Genomic DNA, 9,991 nt, shown 5'->3' on the forward strand with positions numbered 1-9,991 from the left:
GACATTAACTTTTTTTTCTGGTAATCAACCTCTTAGCACGAAGTAACGAAAATTGAGCCTTCAAGGAATACTTTATCAGTCTAAAATGGTTAAGCGTTTCTCTTTAGTAGCCTTTAAACACATCGTGATAAGTGATGGAGATGGTGGAAACGGGAAGGCGATTCCAGTCCTTGGCGTGTGAACCTTGACATGCTCGTTGTTGCTGTACACGAACAATGCAATACGACTATAGTCTAAGCAGGGGTAAAGCACGGGCACTCCAGGTTACTTCGCGTAGGGCTCGCGCTCAAAGTAACGCCATTACTCGTGAGGGCGCAGTGTTTATACAGATACGTACAAGTCGCCCATCAAAGATGGAGGAAAATCGCCGGGCGTATATAATCAATCAACGCTTGGCTGGTAGCCAAGGAAAGCGCGTGTTCGACAAGTATCGGGAAAGAATCGCACAACGCATCGCTCATCATAATAACCAACTGGCCTCCAAGCCTGTTCCCATGAAACTCGAAAAGGTGTATGCCAAGGCTTCGATTAAGATCTCTGTGGGCGCACAGCGCTTCATTGTAGTTCACGTCTGACGGTAAGTCGAGATGGATTAGCCGCGCACTTGCTTTTGTTGTTCATTAGCTGCAACAAAATGGACAGTTTGGAGCCTGTTGCTCCAAAATCGTAGAAAGGACAGTGACCAAGAGAAAAATATGGATAAATTAAAGATAAATAATTAAAACATATTACAATGAATTTACTTTTCTTTAATAAGCCCCCACTATACACATACACTAAGAACATAACACAAAGTTACAAATATATACAAATAATTAATGTGGAATGTAGAACGAGATAATCGCATATGATAAGCATGTTCAAATAGTTGAGATCACAGCGAAAAGTGGACCCGGGTCGGCTCGCGAAAAATAATATCATCCGCATACGGAACCCAAACAGTCAGAACACGTTATTAGAGGCAATTCGAAATGTAAAACAGGCATAAGGAGCAAGCAATTGCAGCTTCAAGAAGACCGGACGATATTGTCAGCGGAGTTCTACATTTGCATGCGATAAGGTATCTAAAGGGATTGCTGAATGCGCGAACCTGCTAAAGCGTAGAGCTATATACTCACGAAGATGAGCATCTGGACTGCAGAGGTTAAATTACGGCGTTTTACGTGCTAAGCCCACGATCTGATTATGAGGCAAATCGTAGTGGGGGACTCCGGAAATTTTGACCCCCTGGAGTTCGTTAACGTGCACCTAAATCTAAGTAGACGTGTGTTTTTGCATGCAGTCCCCATCGAAATGCGCCCGCCGAGTCCGGGATTCGATCCCGCTCGTGCTTAGCAGCCCAACACCATATAGCCACTAAGCAACCACGGCGGGTCTGGACTGCAGAGGTAGGGAGCGCGACGCAAGAGAAAGAACGGAAGGAGAGCAAACACCAGCCGCATTTCCCAAAGGCAATGCAAGCATGCTGCTGAAGAGTTCAAAACACCTGATCGCTGGAAGACAATCATCCATCGACACACGCTCATGTTTCAGTTGCATTAAGTCCCTGCAAAAGGAGACGAAGCCCGGAAGCTGGTTGGTAGGCTTATTGATTAGTTGGCTTTACTGTTCGAGCAGCAGTAGTAGTACTAGTACTAGTACTAGTAGTAAACTTTATTTAGGCTTGGTAACTGTCTCACCGGTCAATGCACATATGACCTGAAACGCAATTATAGTTGATTCCATGGGCGCCTACACATGGTCTATAGCTGCACGTTAACTGTTCCGATCGAAGCTCCGAAGAAAGATGCCAACTCTCGTTTTCACTCTCCCAAGTATTTTAACAGCTAGGCAGTCACGACAGCTGCGAGGACTCAGCAAAACTCAAGCCTTCTATATTGGCTTCATTTCTTTTTACTAGGGCAGTCTCTTCTGGTACTAAGGCGGTTACACTGTTATTTGAACACCATATATATATATATATATATATATATATATATATATATATATATATATATATATATATATATATATATATATATATATATATATATATATATATATATATATATATATATATAACTACCGCGGCTCGCCGGAGCCTCCGACTCGGGAGCATCTTCGCCCATGCACGCTGAAGGAGACCGACGGGTGCTCTCCGCCGGCCGGAGTCGGGTGCCCGCCGCCGCCGCAACTCAGGGATTGACTCGCGGCCGTCAACGTCTCCTCGCTCATGCGGGCCCGCTGCATATTTACGAGGCCGCACCCTCGTATACATAAATTGCCCCGTCATTTCGCCGCTCCCATGCGCGGACTCGGGAGCCGCCGGCGCTGCTGCACTCAGCTGTCGTGCGCTCGAGCACGAGCGGCGTTTAGAACGAGACGTGTGCACTGCTGCTGCTCACGGCGCTACTGCAGCGCGCCCACTAGCGTCCACCGCCGATGGAAGTATACGAACAACGCCGCGGACGTCCCACCCCTTGACCACTTATCGCTCGCCCGCTTGCCCCTTGGTTCGCAAATCGCGCATGCAGCGCGCGTGATGGAAGGCCTGTCACAGCACGCGGCCCTTAAAGGACAGCTTCATTAAACCCTTTCCCTACAAACGCCACTCCACGGGGTGCAGCCGCGCTTGATGCGAGGCGAACACGAAGGGACCAACGCTCTTTAAACAAACTGCATGCTGCCGCACTCCCTCATTACACTTCGCTTTATTCGCCGTGATACGCCGCGCAAGTTCTTCTCTCTCTCTCTCTTTCGGTCATTCGTGATCGACAGTATTGAGGACAGAGCGAATAATAACCAAATTGCTACCGAAACAGCACAACAGGAGCCGCAGGTACAGTTATTCGCCGTAAATGCAGCCTCAAAGTGAAAGCTCCAAAGTGACCTCTTTCGGTCAGCAATCGCGCAAAAAGGGCCGCGTTTAAAGGGCCCCCTCTTCTCGCACAACACCAAGTCCCTTTGTATTCTAGTTCCTCGTCTACGCACCGTATCAACGAGACATCACGAGAAGTATTCAGACGGCGACATTCTATCTCTTTTTACACTTGGTTTTATTCTGCACTTAAACAATTATGGAGAGGCAAAGCAGAAGGTTGGGTCTAAAAATTAATCTGCAGAAAACTAAAGTAATGTTTAACAGTCTAGGAAGAGAACAGCAGTTTACCATAGGTAGCGAGGCACTGGAAGTGATAAGGTAATACACCTGCTTAGGGCAGGTAGTGACCGCGGATCCGGATCATGAGACTGAATTAATCAGAAGAATAAGAATGGTCTGGGGTGCGTTTGGCAGGCGTTCTCAGATAATGAACAGCAGGTTGTTATTATCCCTCAACAGAAAAGTGTATAACAGCTGTGTCCTACCAGTACTCACGTACAGGGCAGAAACCTGGAGGCTTACGAAAAGGGTTCTACTTAAATTGAGGACGACGCAACGAGCTATGGAAAGAAGAATGGTGGGTGTAACGATAAGGGGTAGGAAAAGAGCAGATTGGGTGAGGGAATAAACGCGAGTTAATGATATCTTAGTTAAAACCAAGAAAAAGAAATGGACACGGGCAGGACATATAATGAGGAGGGAAGATAACCGACGGTCATTAAGGGTTACGGACTGGATTCCAAGGGAAGGGAAGCATAGCAGGGCGCGGCAGAATGTTAGGTGGGCGGATGAGATTAAGAAGTTTGCAGGGACAACATGGCCACAATTAGTACATGACCGGGGTAGTTGGAGAAGTATGGGAGAGGCCTTTGCTCTGCAGTAGGCGTAACCAGTCTCGTGATGATGATGATGAAACAATTACATTTAAGGGAGAGAAACATTGAGGAAGTGTAGAGACGCGCGTTTATATTCACGGAATACAATTTCGCGCCCCTATTTGTTCACAATTTGACATACCGCATCGTGCTGCAATAAATTCCTATCAGTGAAGCGAATTTTCAGAAATACAAAACCGATCTCCGAGACTGATTGCAGGCGCAAAGACGCTCGTACACGTCCGCCGTGGGTGCTCCGTACGCCTCAACGCCGCAGGAACTCCGGCCATGCTGACTTAAATACGTCTCGCAGAACTGTTTTCCACGCAAAGAAGCCACGTCATACTAAAGAGACTGCGCGAACCAAGAACAACCACCAGAAACTGCCATCGAGTGTATACTTGCCATAGTACACGGAGCGCTCGCCCTAGCCAGCATGCCGACTTGGCATAGATGGCGCCACTGCGTACGCAATATGGCGGCGCCACGAAAAACGGTCTATACGTAACCCCGAAAGGCTACGAGCAATTCTTCGCGGTATGCGAGCCGCACGACCTCGCAGGGAAGCCGATTCCATAACCTGATGGTTGGCGAAAAAAAAAGGCTATTTCACGAAAGTGGCTGTATATGCGGTGACATTTGCTTTATATTTAGCATGTGGCCACGGCGATGGGAGATGAACGACCGTGGTATTAGGCAGGCGTCTCTGTTTATCGCCATGCCCCTGAAAAGATATCTAAGAAACACGATATGATAATACGCGCTACGTGAAGCCCCGTCACACGTGTGAACTTTTTATGCTATAGACTCTGAAAGATATATAGCTGCGGGTGACGGAACGAGCAGCGCGATTTCGTATTGTCTTTATTGCGAATATGATTCTGCGTGGTTATTGCGTTATGGTACACTTAAGGCGCTTACGTTTAGCTTGCGAACACTAAAACTGCCAAGAGTTACGCCAAGCACCAAACTCTGCAGAGTACAGTATGCTTGTAAACAAACGACATATCCTGTTGCGCACACGTCCACTCGGAGGCGATTCGCATTGAGCGGACTGGCCTTGAGCGCGATGACGCAGCAAGCGCGACGAGGTCCAGGCAGAGACGGTGTGCCCAGCGCGCACACCCTGGCGCCCTGACAAGAGCCTTCCATTGTCCTCCCTGGCTCATTTATTCCGAGCTCCGTTCCTCCTCGCCCGCATTTGACTCGCGGTGCACCCGGCGAGCAAGATGCTTGCAGATATACGCGACAGAAGCCCGCCTGCAGTTCTGTGACAGGACGGTTATCTTGGCATCTCGTCCCCCTCGCACCCCCCCCCCCCTTAAAATCAAGATGCGAAGGGCGACGTGATTCTGCGTGAAGAATCTCTACATTGTGCTGTAAACAGACAAACGTGTAAATTAGCCGGCCAGGAAAGAAGACAAAGGAAAAAAGGCTCAGCGAGGAAGAAAGAGAGTGGAGATAGGTGAGACGCGGATGTTGCGATATCGGTATGCGCCTCGGTGACTCTATGTCCTGCGTAAACTCGTGCGAACACGGTTATTCTTCCAGGCCATACGTAAAGCGCCATATAATACCATGTCAGACCCCACAATTCAACTGCGCAGTGGAGAAGGATCTGTGGATTTCCTGAAGGAAGACGAATAGTTAGATGACGCTGCGTTGCCTGAGCTTTCGTGACCTCAAGCCCTGCAACGTTGCTCTTCGCGAGCATTCCTCGTCTAACCAAAACTTGCATTTACACAACTAATACTTGTTTTAGAGCTATACAGACCTTAATAGGACTTTACACAACTAATACCTTTTTTGGAGCTATACGGACCTTAATGGGATCTTATGGGCTGATTCAGTGTGTGCTTGTATGTGGATGTACGTGCCGTGTTTGTACTTCTTTGATCACTGTGTGAATCACGTCTTCAATACAATATCTGGAACACCGTCAGCTGCAGACAAACATTTCCAGCCTTTCATTAAAGACAGCTTCTCTCACTGTCGTCGACACCAGTAAAGTGTGGAAGATAGCTTTTAAGTACAGCAAACTTGAAAGAAAAGCTCCAAATAGGCGTATGGGGGATTTTATACCTACATTTTTTCGCTATGAGCTGTAATTTAACCCTCAATTTCCAGCTTGTTGGCCAAAGAGCTGAGGCGCAAGTGTTGCGCGGTAATTTGCCGCCCAAGAGGCACATCGCGAGAATCGACGCTTCCGGGAAGACCAAGGACGGCGTAGAAGCAACTGTATACGTGATTACAGAAGCTGAAGTGTCAGCACCCGCAAAAAAAAAAAAAAAAAAGAAGAAGAAGAAAACAGAGAGACAGAGAGATCGACGCTCAGTCGGGCACCGCGACTCCAACCCAGAAGGCGTGTCACAGCGCGCGCCCGGCACTGGTGCAGCAGCAGGCGACGCGTGGCACACAGTCCGGAAGAATAGGAGGAATTGCCGAAACGGCTAAGCGAATAACGGAGCCCAAGTTTGCCGCAGGTCAAGAACGAGGGGAAAAAAAAAAACAACGAGAAGGGGAAAGAAAAATGAAAACAGGAAACTGCGTTCCCATCTGCCCAATCTTCTTTTTCCCGAAGAAATCGACTGTATAAGAAGTGGCGGGCATTGCGCCCGTGCGCGAGCAGGCACACACGCACGGGCTCCGCGGCAATAAAGAGGCAGTCATCTCCGTGATTGCCCCCTGCGCCGGCAGCGCCCTCCCGCGCGGCCCTCCTTTCCGTCTCCATTCAGTCCCGCGGAGCTTTGTGTCTGCAGCTCCCCGTCTTCGGTTCCGCTGCGCTCGCCAGCGATGCAACAGCGCAGCAGCGATGGAAGGAGCCAATGACGTCCTCGATTGCGGGTTTTCGGCCCATCCATCTATATACATCAGGCCCGAGAGTGGCGGCGAGAGAGAGCGGGCCCGAGCCCCGGATTCCGCGCCCCACGACCGAGGGTGCGGATCACGTGCCCCGAGCGCGCGGACCATTATTATGGATGAAGGCCCTCGACGGTGCTAGAGTGCGGCGCGCAAGGTGCTACCTCAATATCTGGCCGTATTTTTTTTTTTTCCCACTTACCCCGTATTTCATTCTCCTCATTCAGCGGTCGAGCACAGGTGCCCACCATGAGCGTGTCTTTCTTGCGACCAACGGATGAGCTCATTTGCGTTGCACGCAGCCAAGACACAGATAACAGACAGAATTGCGCAAGAATATCTCGCAATGGCAAGCGTCACGTGCTTAGTACGCGCGGCACTCGACGATGAGGCAATCGCTATACTCGAAAGTCACAGCAGTAACGCAGGAGTAGACATTACGTTTGCTCACGGTATACGAGGTATACTGCCAGTATCGCTACTTAAGTCTGGGCGATATAGTAGCCATGCATCGTTTCTCCGACGAAGCACAAAGCGAGCTTGAACGCACGGGAGCTTCGGATACCGGATACTATACAGATGCCACCAAGCAACTACCGTCCATATTCTCATTATCATTATCAGTATGGACTAGTTAGAAGCTGCTATGGCGCTCTGTAGGTGTTAGCCTTCACCAGGGCCCGACGGCATAACATATACTGCTTGGGCGTCGCATCCACCAATGCATATACGTGTTTGATTGAAATGGCTGATAGCGCCGTGTGCAATGCCTGCGGTGCCGAGGAGACTATAGAACATCTACTGTGCTAGTGCCAATCTTTTGAAAATGAAAAACATGGCCTCTGCACAGCTCTAAATCCGTTAGATAGAAAAGCGTTCACCTTGAACAAGATAATGGGACCGTGACCTCGCATATCGCAGCTACAAAAAGGCTACAAAAGCGCTGCTGCGATATTTGAGTGCTACCGGATTTAGTCACCGTCTGTGATCCGGACTGAGTGACTGATCGATATCTCCAGTGGACTTTATCTTCTTCCTTTAATCTTTCCCTCCGCTTTTCCCTTTCCCCAGCGTAGGGTAGCCAACCGCGCTCCGTCCTGGTTAACCTCCCTGCCTTTCATTTAACATTTGCTCATCCCCCCCTTTCTCCCTCTCATTATCTTTATTTTACTGTCATTACTGCAATTTTCCATAGAAACGAGCGCCATATGTTTTCACAGAAATACTCAGCCAATAGGGTGACGGACTCAGCTGCTGGAGCGCGGGCTTACGAACTGCGTAGAGCTATACCTAACGTTTACCTTACTAGTTCGTCGTTCACAGCAAGAAAAGACAGTGTTATTACCGCAGTAGGAACGAGACAAACTTCCACGGGAGTTTTCATCTGCGAGGTCAGAACTATCCGTAGAGGTCTAGCTGTTTGACCCAATGACCCGTTCATTGGTATCCTTACAAAGGTAATTCAGCTCTTGGAGCAGCTGCCGACCAACGGAGAACATATAAGCACGATGCGATTCTAAAAACGGAACTGTTTATGTACCATCGGCTCCCAAGAGGGACAGTCTGCGGCATTTCAACAAAGACAAACGTACCTACCTACGCGCCGCCTGAAAGCATAAGTACACGCACACAACCGTTTCTCGCCTCTTGCTCTCACGGTTCCATGGTCCTCTCATCTGTTTCTGCGAATCGCGGGTCGGACGAGCGAGCAACAATTACGCGGTAACTATACAATCCAGCTGCAGGGAGAAAACATACGGACCCGTACCACAACCAGGATACTTTCGGGGAGCGTGTGTGTGTGTGTGTATGGGTGAGAGAGAGCGGTGGAGGATGGAGTGGGAGCAACAAAACGGAAACGTTTAAAAAAAAAAAAGGCGAACCACAGAGCGAAAGGCGAATAGAGCGGCGGCTGGTGGGAGGGAGTCCATTACCATTGGGAACGCCGATCGAGATCTCCGAGCAGTCGAAAGAGCCGCCTCCTAAGCTGCTCCGGCACGCAAATTAAAGCGTCTCCCCGTGCGTGCTCTGGACGCGTTCAACATGAAAAATCGCCCAGGCGGCAAAAGGCGCTCGCGGCTCATTCCGCGTGCCGGGTATGTGTGCATATACAGGTCTGGAAGAGCGTAGCAATTATATACACACGTACGAAATGAGAGAGAAACGCTGGCGCATGACCAACGCTCCTGAACGGAAGAGGCTCATGTCAAGGAGCGCAAAGAAAGAAGGAAAGACCGTAGGCCGAAGCTAGAGAAATGACGACAGTGGTCAGCTTTCATAGTTCTATATATAGCTTGACGCGCACTAGGGAGTATACACCTCCAGTTATACTCCCCCGCACTCCTCGAGCAATGTTCAGGTGAAGTTTCTCAAGTATTCCCCTGTTGTGTGAGTGTCTGGTTCAGTAGGACCTTTAGAGCATTTACGTTTAACTTAGTGGTATACGACGGGTTAGACAGCGTTAGCAAAGTGCTGTCCCGTCAAACACTCGCCTCGAGCAGTCAACCATGGCATCATATACACGCTGAGCGACAGGAAGTCTTAATAAGATGAACCTAGAACGCGAAGAAGACACAATGGTGAGCGTGACAAGCTCAAACCCGAAGCGACATTCTTAATTTCCATGCGCAGAGACCGCCAACACGAACGAAGTCAACTTGGGGTCTGGTCGAAGTTAGCAAAACGGCTGCTTTCTCAGGGAAACACAAGGATGCTGGAACTAGGCCACAATTCATGAGCGCAGTTTCTCATTTGTTCCCTGAGGTACTTTTACAGCGAAGCTGTGTATGGCAAGGTTCTGGAAAAAATTGCGTGCATTTATCGAGCCGTGTAGGTCGAGAATTTACCCCCCTACGTGGGCTGATACCAAAGATAGTGCAATACCGGGTCGACCCGCGGCGGAGGTGAAGCAGGCTTTAAGCACTCTGCCATCTTAGGTCCAAATACAACCCGTCTCAGATATTAAGCTGATAAGAACAGATACTACACTTTGACCTGCGTCGGCCATGTCTACGTTCACCCTACCCTCTCTTTGTCGCCGTTCCAAGCGCCTGCGTATCTCCTTTCATTTCATTCCGCTCTCCCGTGGTGGCGGTCCCGTAAGTGCGTAAGTGCAGTCCCGCCAGGACTGCGAGGCAGAAAGAAATGCGAACCATCCATGTGGCCCTGATCCCTCAAACTTGGAACGTTTCACTGGAGCAACAGCCAGGTTTCAGAGGGAGCTTGTGGGGAACTAATTTTCTGTCGCCTGTGTTGTGTGTGACCGCTTGTAGTTTTCGAGTGACATCACAACCATTACCGCACTGCGGGACGTAGAGCAACGCACGATCGCCTTGGCTACGGTGATGCAAAGTGTGCCCTCGGAGTGCGGTGAGGTGCGTGTCTGTTCTACGCGCGG

General features: G+C 49.4%; 1 pseudogene; it reads right to left on the bottom strand.

Annotated features, from left to right (window-relative positions):
* Positions 1–9,443: 9,443 nt before the first annotated feature.
* On the bottom strand, positions 9,444–9,601 carry LOC142583771 (U2 spliceosomal RNA; annotated as a pseudogene).
* Between the last annotated feature and the right edge of the window lie 390 nt (positions 9,602–9,991).

The sequence above is a fragment of the Dermacentor variabilis genome, chromosome 5 (genome assembly GCF_050947875.1).
Source record: "Dermacentor variabilis isolate Ectoservices chromosome 5, ASM5094787v1, whole genome shotgun sequence".
NCBI lineage: Eukaryota > Metazoa > Arthropoda > Arachnida > Ixodida > Ixodidae > Dermacentor > Dermacentor variabilis.